Genomic DNA, 10056 nt, shown 5'->3' on the forward strand with positions numbered 1-10056 from the left:
CTGCCCTGAAGCACCAGTATCCCATATGGGTGCTGGTTCGAGACCCGGCTGCTCCACTTCCTATCCAGCTCTCTGCTATGGCCTGGGAAAGCAGTAGAAGATAGCTCAAGTCTTTGGGTCCTTGCACCTGCATGGGAGACCCAGAAGTTCCTGGCTCCTGGCTTCGGATTGGCACAGCTCTGGCCATTGGGGCCATCTGGGGAGTGAACCATCAATGGAAGACCTCTCTCTCTCCCTCTCTGTCTCTCTGCCTCTCCTTCTCTCTGTGTGTAACTTTGACTTTCAAATAAATAAATAAATCTTAAAAAAAAAGAATTTATTTATTTTGAAAGTCAGAGTTATATAGAGAGAGGGAGGGGGAAGAGAGAGAGAGAGAATCTTCCATCCACTGGTTCACACCCAAGATGGCCGCAATAGCGGATTGGGCCAGGCCAAAGTCAGGAGCTTCTTCTGTGTCTCCCACGTGGGTGGCAGGGGCCCAAGAATTTGGGTCATCTTCCATGACTCTCCGAGGCACATTAGCAGGAAGCTGGATCAGAAGCAGAGCAGCCAGGACTCAACTTTGGATGCCAGCATTGCAACCAGTAGCTTAACCTGCTGTGCCACCATGCCAGCCTGTTACACTATTTTCTGTTCTTCCATGACATGGCATTAGCTGAATTCTTGGACTGTTCTCATAGTTGTTGAAGAATTTGATTAAAAAAAAATCTAGATGGGAGTCAGTTTTTTTATTTCCATCAATTTGAAAGTTAGAGCAAGAGAACAAAGAGAACTTTTATCTGCCAGTTCACTTCCTAAATGCCTGCAACAGAACCAGGACTGGATAGGCCAAAGCCAGGAGCTTGGACATCTCTCTGGGTCTCCCACAAGGGTAGCAGGGGCCCAGTTTCTTGGGCCATCACCTACTGCCTTTCCAGGCCCATTAGTCATAAGTTGGTTGAGAAGCTGAGGAACCGAGACTTAAATCACCACTCTGGGCGGTTACAGGTTCCTGAACTTGGCCTGTCCCAGACCTAGCTGGTGTGGCCATTTGGGGAGTGAACCAGCAGACAGAAAGTTTCTCTCTCTCTGCCTCTCTCTTTCTCTCTTTCTGTCACTCTGCCTTTCAAATAAATAAATATATCTTTACATATTTTTAAATTTAAGAAATGAATGAATCTGAAGGATTTAAATTATGGTCATTTTATTATGGGACAGGATTATTTTAGACAAATTTACATAAAATTATGGAAGTTTATTTCAGGCTTAAATGATTAACTCTTAGTTACCTGGAAAAAAATCCATCTCTCGATCATTTCATATAGTTGTGGTGTTAGACAAAAATAAGGACCATAGGATAACACAATTTTTATAGGCTCAGACTCCTTTTTGAAGTTTTTAAAAAATTTTGCATATTTATTTTTATCTGAAAGACAGAGAGGGAGACACAGAGAGAGAGAGAGATCGAGCTTCCATTTGCTGGTTCACTCTCCAGATGCCTGCAACAACCAGGTTGGACCAGGCTGAAGCTAGGATCCAGGAACTCCATCTGGGTCTCCCACATGGGTGAAAGGGGCCCAAGTACTTGGGCCATCTCCTGCTGCCTTCCCAGGAGTGTTAACCAGGAGCTGGATCAGGAGCAGAGTAGCTAGGACTTGAACCAGGCTCTCTGATTTGGGATGCTAGCACCATAAGCAGTAGCTTAACCTACAGAACCACAACCACCACTCCAGGTACAGACTCTTGAGCCAGACTGTCTGGGTTTTAATTCTGATTCCATCATTTTAATTTGGGAACAAGTGACTTCCATTTCTCTCTGTTGTAGTTTTCTCATCTGTTGTGATGGGAATGCTAGCGTCACCTACTTCGCAGGGTTTTATGCGGATCAAATCACTTGATGTAGCTGCATATGTAAGTGCTTAGGACGAGGCTTTGCACATAGTGTGGCAGAGTGATAGCCCTTCATGCTTCCTAAATAGCATTTAGCAATTTTATTACATTCTAAAGTCACCTTGAAAATGTTATAGAAGCCTTATTTCTTTCTAAGTCTAACAGCTTTAATTCCCACGAGCAGTCTAAATCTGACACAATGTTTTGCCGGCAGCATTTTTGCATGGTTGCCAACCAGGAAGCGTGGCCAGGGCTGCAGATGGAAGGGATCTGCTCAGCAGATGGGTCATCCATTTGTTGATACCAGATTCATGATAAGCTGCTGACAAGAAATAAGGAATAATCAGAGGTTGCCTCTCAAACCTTTGGGGAAATCACACACAGGGGGATAACTGGTACAATCTTTTACAAAACAGTTTTCTGTGCATCTGGTCAGAGACCAGAGGACCATGCTGCCTGGGTGAATGCCACACAGGCCTAGATGAGATGGCTCGTGGATTTCCCCCCGCTAATAGCTTCTGCTGATAGACAAAGTCCTCACAAGCCGCATCTCTATTTGGCCTCTGCACACCCATCCGCCTTCTATGTGAGATGGCCTCACTCCTGGTGCTGTTGAAGGCCACACTGTGTGGCCTTGATTTATACCCAGTGACCCTGGGCCTCTGGTCACACCCAGTTAGACCAGAGGTGGCACTGATCCACGTGCTGGTTGGTGGCCTGTGACATGGCTCCTTGTGAACAGATGAACTGGGCCTTCCAGATCCTCCTGGGAATCAAGCAGTGAGCAGGAGGAACTAATGAGGTTCACCAGCTTCAAGCCCAGGTTCTGAGGAAGAAGTCACCAAAAATGAGCAGGCGCTATGAGCTGCAGAAAAGATGAAGTTCTCAGGTCTGTACACTGAGAAAATGCAGGATCCATTTCACCCTTCGGGACTTCTCACAGGAAAAGGGGTGGTGCTTGGTGCATGCCCTGATTGAAGGTTCAAAGGTCGCAGGGTTTGGGGTGGGGCTGCAGCACACGTGGTGATCTCCAGGAAGCTGTCATGGCGTCTGGGGCATGAAGTGAGGCTTAGCTGCATGCTCGGGATTGGGTGTGCCAAGCCTTCAGCCAGGTTGGGTCAGCATGGCAGGTGATGGGATTTGAACAGTGCACAGTGCTCTGGTGCTGAGAGCCCAGTCTGCATTCAGACTGGCATTTTTTTGGGTATGAGCTCACCATTTCTCTTCCTCCTGCATCTTTCTTTTGGGATGTTGCTGGGTGGAGGGCTTACTGGACCAGAATTCATGAAATTCCTCCTGGGGCACTATCAGAGCAGTGTTATTGGACCTAATTGCTGCCTCTTCCCCTGCCCCCCTCCCCCATGCAGGTCTGGGTCCCACTTACAAGGACATGGGCAGAACTTCAGTTGTATAAATCCTGGGCTGCTTCCAAAGCATGCTTCCCTCATTCAACTGCATAGACTCTTCGCTTCTCTGGCCCCTCTCCCACATGCAGGCTAATGTCTATCTTCCTCCCTAGCAGAAGATCTCTGCCTCTCCCTCTGTGTGTGTGCATCACTCTGCATTGCAAAGAGATCTTAAAGAAATAAAAGGATCTACTTGTGCAGAAAAGAGTTAACAGGGCAGGTCAGAATTGATCTGGTGTCGGGAATGCAGATTTCAGGAAGGGTGCCATCACCAGTGAGTGGTAAGAATGGCTCACTGCAAAGCAGTTCTGATGTGAGCTGTCTTGTGTTAGCTTAGACTTCACAGGGTGAGGGCAAAACCCCCCATAAGATTCTGATACCAGCTGCAAAACTCAGGTGCCCAGACTATGTGACTTCTTGCTTTTCTGGACTATGGGTGTGGCAGGGTGACTTGAAGTCTAAATTGTCTACAGAGTATAGCATGCCCAGATGGCTATAGGTTATAGATTGCTTTGTTGGGTCACTTCAAAGCAGAGGCTGTGACCTTGCAAACATAAATATTGGTCTGTTCACTCGTTGCAACCGACATATTTCTGGCTCCTGTACCTCCATTTGCTTGATAATGGCCAAGGCCACCAGGATGTGAGAATATAGTTCCTGCTTTCTTCTCCTGGCTGCAGGTGGCATCAAGGTCAGTGATGCCATGTCTGACCACAGTTAGGTGTAAACAAGTCAGGTGTTAAAAATCTTTAAAGACAAATAAAAAGAAACTGGCTGATTGGCTAACTGCTTTCCGCTTCTGTAAGCCTGCTTCCCGCTTACACAAGCCTTTGCAAATGTGATTAAATGATAAGAAAAGAAGGTGGGGCCGGTGCTATGGAGTAGCGGGAAAAGCCACCGCCTGCAGTGCTGGCATCCCATATGGGCACCAGTTCAAGTCCTGGCTGCTCCACTTCTGATCCAGTTCTCTGCTATGGCCTGGGAAAGCAGTAGGAGATGGCCCAAGTCCTTGGGCCCCTGCACCTGCATGGGAGACCTGGAAGAAGCTCCTGGCTCCTGGCTTTGGATGGGCCCAGCTCTGGCCATTGCGGCCAGTTTGGGAACTAGCACATGGAGGAGTTTTCTCTCCCTCCCTCTGCCTCTCTGTAATGCTTCCAAATAAATAAATCTTAAAAAAAAAAGAAAGTTTTACTTTAAAAAGCCCCGCTCACTGTAGTGGGCTGCTGTCTTCTCTGGACTTGCTGTGAGAGGGCAGTTGCCAGCTGGCTAATAAAGACTCCTAATTTGATCTCAAAAGCCTTGCTGTGCTTTTAATCTGTGAGCCCCACAACATGGGTTATACATTTGGGGTTCTCACTATGCCCTGAAGCTTGACTATCTGCTAAAATGACTCAGAATGCAGAAAAATGTTTTTACTATTTATTATAGAGGACACAATCAGAAACAGTCAGATGGAGAGAGGGCAAAACCTGGAGAATACCAAATACAAAGCTCCCATGTCCTCAGGGTAGGTCATCCCCTCCCCAGCATGTCAGTGTCTAATTACCAACCAGGAACACCCACCAGAGCTTGGGACATCCAGAGTTTTTAGTGTGTGTGTGTGTTTTAATGTAGGCCCAATTGATGGAATCATTGTCCTAGGGATTAAACAATCTGAAGCCCCTCTCTCTTCTAAGAAGTCAGGCTCAATGTTCCAACCCTGTAACCCTGAAGCTAATCTTTCCGGTGGGGCCTGCTCCATGCTCAGTGATCTCATTAGCTAAGATACCTGTGCACCAACGATGAGTCACTTCAGTGGCATGAACTATCTGGGTCAGCCTTGAATAGCAAGGATAATCCCGTCACCCAGGGAATTCCAAGGATTTGGAGTTTACCTCCCAGGAACCTGGGATTAAGTCAAGTCAAATTCCTTATTATACAATAGTATGCCTAAAACAACTTGTACAAACAAGATGGTTTATGATGATGAACACCTGCTTTCCTTCTGGGAGTCCAGAATCTGGGTACACGCCAGTCACGGGGTGCCTATAGGATCAGCCCCCACTGAAAAAAAACAAAACTCTGGGCACTGAGTCTCCAATGAGTGCCTGTGGTTTGGTAATATTTCCCGGGGAATTGTTGCAACTCACTGATGGAGCACTTGAGCACACTGTGTGTGATTCCATTGGAAAAGGACCCTTGGAAGCACGTGTCTGGTTCAGCCGAGGCTTGGCCCATGTTCTTCCCCTTTGTTGACTGTGCCTGGCATCCTTCCACTGTAAGAAGTCATGGCCATGTGTACTGGAGGGGGATGCGTAGTACCTGCCACAGTAGTCACGGCTGAAGTGAAAACTGATCCTCGGAGAAACAGGAAGCTGTACTGTAAAAGCTGGGAACTACAATACCCCATCAATAATGGACAGAACAACCAACCAGAACGTAAATAAGGAAACAGGCTTTAACTCAGTAATCCAAGTAGATGCAACACCAGCAACAGCACTCTTTTTTTTTTTTTTTTTAATATATTTGAAAGACAAAATGACATAGGGAGAGACAGAGATCTTCCGTCTGCTGGTTCACTCTCCAAATGATTGCAATAGCTGAGGCTAGGTCAGGCTGAAGCCAGAAGCCCAAAACTCCATCTTGGTCTCCCACAGGGGTGGGCAGGGGCCCAAGTATTGGGCTGCTGCTTTCCTAGACACCTTAGCAGGGAGCCGGATCAGAAGTGGAGCAGCTGAGACTGGAATCGACACTCTGATATGGGATACCAGTGTCAAAAGCAGTGGCTTAACCTGCTGTGCCACAATGCCAGCCCAGCACCCACATTCTTCTCAGAGCTACATGGGACATTTTCCACTAGTGGACTCCAAATTAAGTCTCGGTAAGTTTCACTTATAATAATTATTTAGATTTTATTTATTTGAAAGGCAAAGTGGCAGAGAGGAGAGACAGAAAGTGATCTCCCAAATTTCACTCTTATAACAAGACATTAACAAGAGAAAAGCAGAACACATTCACTGATTCAAAGTTTAATGTGATAGGGGAGCCTTCAGAAATGAAGACCCAAAGACCTGGGGAAAACTATTTTTGTGCTCTGGTCTTGTAGAGGCAAAGAGTGACATAGATCCATTAAATGGATCGAAACGCAGATTTACTATGTGCCCGGAGACACGAACCCAGCAGAATTACCCAGCATTGTCCAGAAGCACATAGTCCCCTTTTTCTGTAGAGAAGGTGGGAAAGGGGCATGGTGACAATTTCTCAGTGAGGATCACTGCAAAGAATGAATGGGCCCGCAGACAGAAACTGGCTTGAAATCTGAATGAGCCCAAGGGACAGATGCCTTACAGCCCTGGCAAGTCCAGATGTGGTTCCACGGCTCAGTCTTCTTTTCAAAACGAGGCAGACGAGGAGATTTCAGGGTAGGAATGGAAGGCAGTTCTGTTGCCTCTTGCAGCCTGGTCTTAAAACAAATAAGGAAGTTCCAGAGAGAGCTTCTCCCTGTGCTTGGGTTGGCAGGAGCAACACAAGACAAGGCCCTTGATTCTGAGCCTGCCTGGAAGCCTTCTGATGTGATTGGACAAAAGTGTGTGATCTAATGGTGATAAACTTGGGGTGTGTGGGAACGTTTGGCACAGCATTTAAGCCACAGGTTGGGATGCCTACGTCCCATATCCAAGTGCCTGGACTGAGGTCTGGGCTCCCCTCTCCACTCAGCTTCCTGCTAATGTACATCTTAGGAGGCAGTGGTGATGTCTCAAGTCCTTGAGTCCTTGTCACCCACGTGAGAGACCCAGATTGAGCTCCAGACTCCTGGCTTCAGCCTGGCCCAGCCTTGGCCACTGCAATCATTTGCAGTGAACCAGGGGATGGAAGATCTCTATTTTTCTCTTTCTGTCTCTCCTCAACCCTCTGTAACTCTGCCTTCCAAATAAGTAAAATAAATATTAAAAAAAAACCTGTTACTGATAAACCTGGATTGGAAGTGTTAAGACAAATTATCAAACTTAGAAATAAAGCAAGGGGGGGATGGCGCTGCGGTGTAGAGGGTGAAACCGCCGCCTGCAGTGCCGGCATCCCATATGGGCACCAGTTTGAGTACCAGCTGCTCCACTTCCGATCCAGCTCTCTGCTATGGCCTGGGAAAGCAGAGGAAGATGGCCAAGCTCCTTGGGCCCCTGCACCCATGTGGGAGACCCAGAAGAAGCTCCTGGCTTTGGATTGGTACCACTCCAGCCATTGTGGCCATTTGAGGAGTGAATCAACAGATAGAAGATCTCCCCCATGTATGTCTGTCTCTCTCTCTGCCTAACTCTGCCTTTAAAATAAAATATATAAATCTTAAAAAATAAAGCAGGAGTACGAATGTTGTTCCACATGGAGAGGCAGTTGGGCCATCCTCCACCACTTTCCTAGGAACATCAGGAGGGAGCTGGATCAGAAGTCGAGCAGCCAAGACTCAACTGGTGCCCATATGGGATGCTGTCATGATAAGTGTCAGCTTAACCTCCTGCATCACAATGTCAGCCCCAAAGATGATTTTTATTTTTACAGAGTTAGACAATGAGAGAGAGAGAGAGAGAGAGAGAGAGAGAGAGAGAGAGAGAGAGAGAGAAAGGTCTTCCTTCCGTTGGTTCACCCCCAAAATGGCTGCTATGGCCAGAGCTACACTGATCCGAAGCCAGGAGCCAGGTGCTTCTCCTGGTCTCCCATGGGGTGCAGGGCCCAAGCACTTGGGCCATCCTCCATTGCACTCCCGGGCCACAGCAGAGAGCTGGACTGGAAGAGGAGCAGCCGGGACTAGAACCCGGCACCCATATGGGATGCTGGCGCTGCAGCCAGAGGATTAACCAAGTGAGCCACAGCGCCGGCCCCCCAAAGATGATATTTTTATCTCGTCTTCTGAGTTAGCTGTCATTTGATTATGGATTCAGGCCCCCTGAAGGACCCCAAATCTGTTACACCTAAAATCGTTCAGGATCTGTTGTATGGGAAGGGAGGCATCCATCTCTTAGGCCAGAAAACAAGTGGCCTCCAGCAACCACAGCCCAGTGTGCTGGCGACGTTAGGCAGCGCCAGTGACAAAGCACTGTTGTCAAAGCCCATCACAGCAACCAAACGGCACAATGGTGGGTTTGTAGGGGCCAGAAGTATCCCTGTGTTTTTCCTCCACTCATCCTTGGTCTAATTTAAAAGGGAGGACAGAGGCAAAAAGGAGCAGAATGGGGCAGGTGTCGTGGCACAGCAGTCAATTTGCCACTTGGGACATCTGTAGCCCACATCGGAGTACCAGGTTCAAGTCCCGGCTGCTCTGCTTCAGATCCAGATGCCTTCTCACGAGCACCTTTGGAGGCGACATATGGCCGAAGTGCTTTGGCCTCTGCCTCTCCCAGGGGAGACCTGAATTGAGTTCCAACCTCCTGGCTTCAGCCTGGCCTGGCCCTAACTGTTGAGATTGGAGAGTGAACCAGCAGATGGAAGACCTCTTTTCCTCTGTCTCTCTAGCTCTTTCAAGTAAAATGAGAATACATTAAAAAAAAAAAAAAAAAAAAGCAGAGGAGCAGCATGGGAGGGTCTGATAAGATAGTCTGAAGACCCCAGCCTTGTGGAGGTCATTTTCTCACCAAAAGTGGAAATGAATGTCCCCAGCTCCCTCCTTTGAGCAGGGTGGGAGCCAAGCTCACCTGGGCTCTCAGTCCAGCTCTGCTGTTTATAGAACTCATGACTTTGAGTTTCAATCTCCAGTTCCCATCTGCAAAACAAATCAATGATACTCAGATGGCAGGTTCTTTTAAAGAGTAAATAAATATTACCTGTAAATATTTAGCCTCACAGTGCACATGCAGTAGTTGTTTAACAATTAAGTACAACAATTAAGTACTAATTAGGGACTAGCTTGTGGCACAGCGGGTGAAGCTGCTGCCTGAGATGTTGGCTTCCCATTGGGACACCGGTTCAAGTTCTGGCTTCTCCACTTTTTTTTTTTTTTAATTTATTTGAAAGGCAGAATTACAGAGAGGCAGAGGTAGACAGAGGTCTTCCATCCTCTGGTTTACTCCCCAGATGGCCACAATGGCTGGAGCTGTTCCGATCCAAAGCCAGGAGCCAGGAGCTTCTTCCGGGTCTCTCACACGGGTGCAGGGGCCCAAGGACTTGGGCCATCTTCTGCTGCTTTCCCAAGCCACAGCAGAGAGCTGGATCAGAAGTAGAGCAGCTAGGACATGAACCGGTGCCCATATGGGACGCTGGCACTTCAGGCGGTGGCTTTACTCACTATGCCACAGCGCCGGCCCCTGGCTGCTCCACTTCTGATCCAGCTCTCTGCTAATATTCCTGGGAAAGCAACGGAGGATGGCCCAAGAACTTGGGCACCTGCACCCATGTGGGAGACCTGGAAGAAGCTCCTGGCTTTGACCTGGCCCAGCACCAGGGTTTGTTGCCATTTTGTGAGTGAACTAGTGCGCACTCTATAACTCTTTCAAATAAATAAATGTTTTTTTTAAAGAACTAATTGTTCTTTTATGATTATGAAATTAAAAAAATTATTTATTTGAAAGAGCAACAGAGAGAGACAGAGACAGAGAGATCTTCCATTCAGTGGTTCACTCCCCAAATGGCTGTGGCTCGATCAGGCTGAAGCCAGGAGCCAGGAACTCTGTCCAGGTCTCCCATGTGGGTGGCAGGGGTCCAAGCAAATGATCCATCTTACACAGCCCACTAGTAGGAAACTGGATTGGCAGCAGGACAGCTGGGACTCACAATGGCACTCTTATGTGATGCTGGCATTTCAAACGGTGGTTTA

Source organism: Oryctolagus cuniculus, chromosome 7 (genome assembly GCF_964237555.1).
Source record: "Oryctolagus cuniculus chromosome 7, mOryCun1.1, whole genome shotgun sequence".
Classification (NCBI taxonomy): Eukaryota; Metazoa; Chordata; class Mammalia; order Lagomorpha; family Leporidae; genus Oryctolagus; species Oryctolagus cuniculus.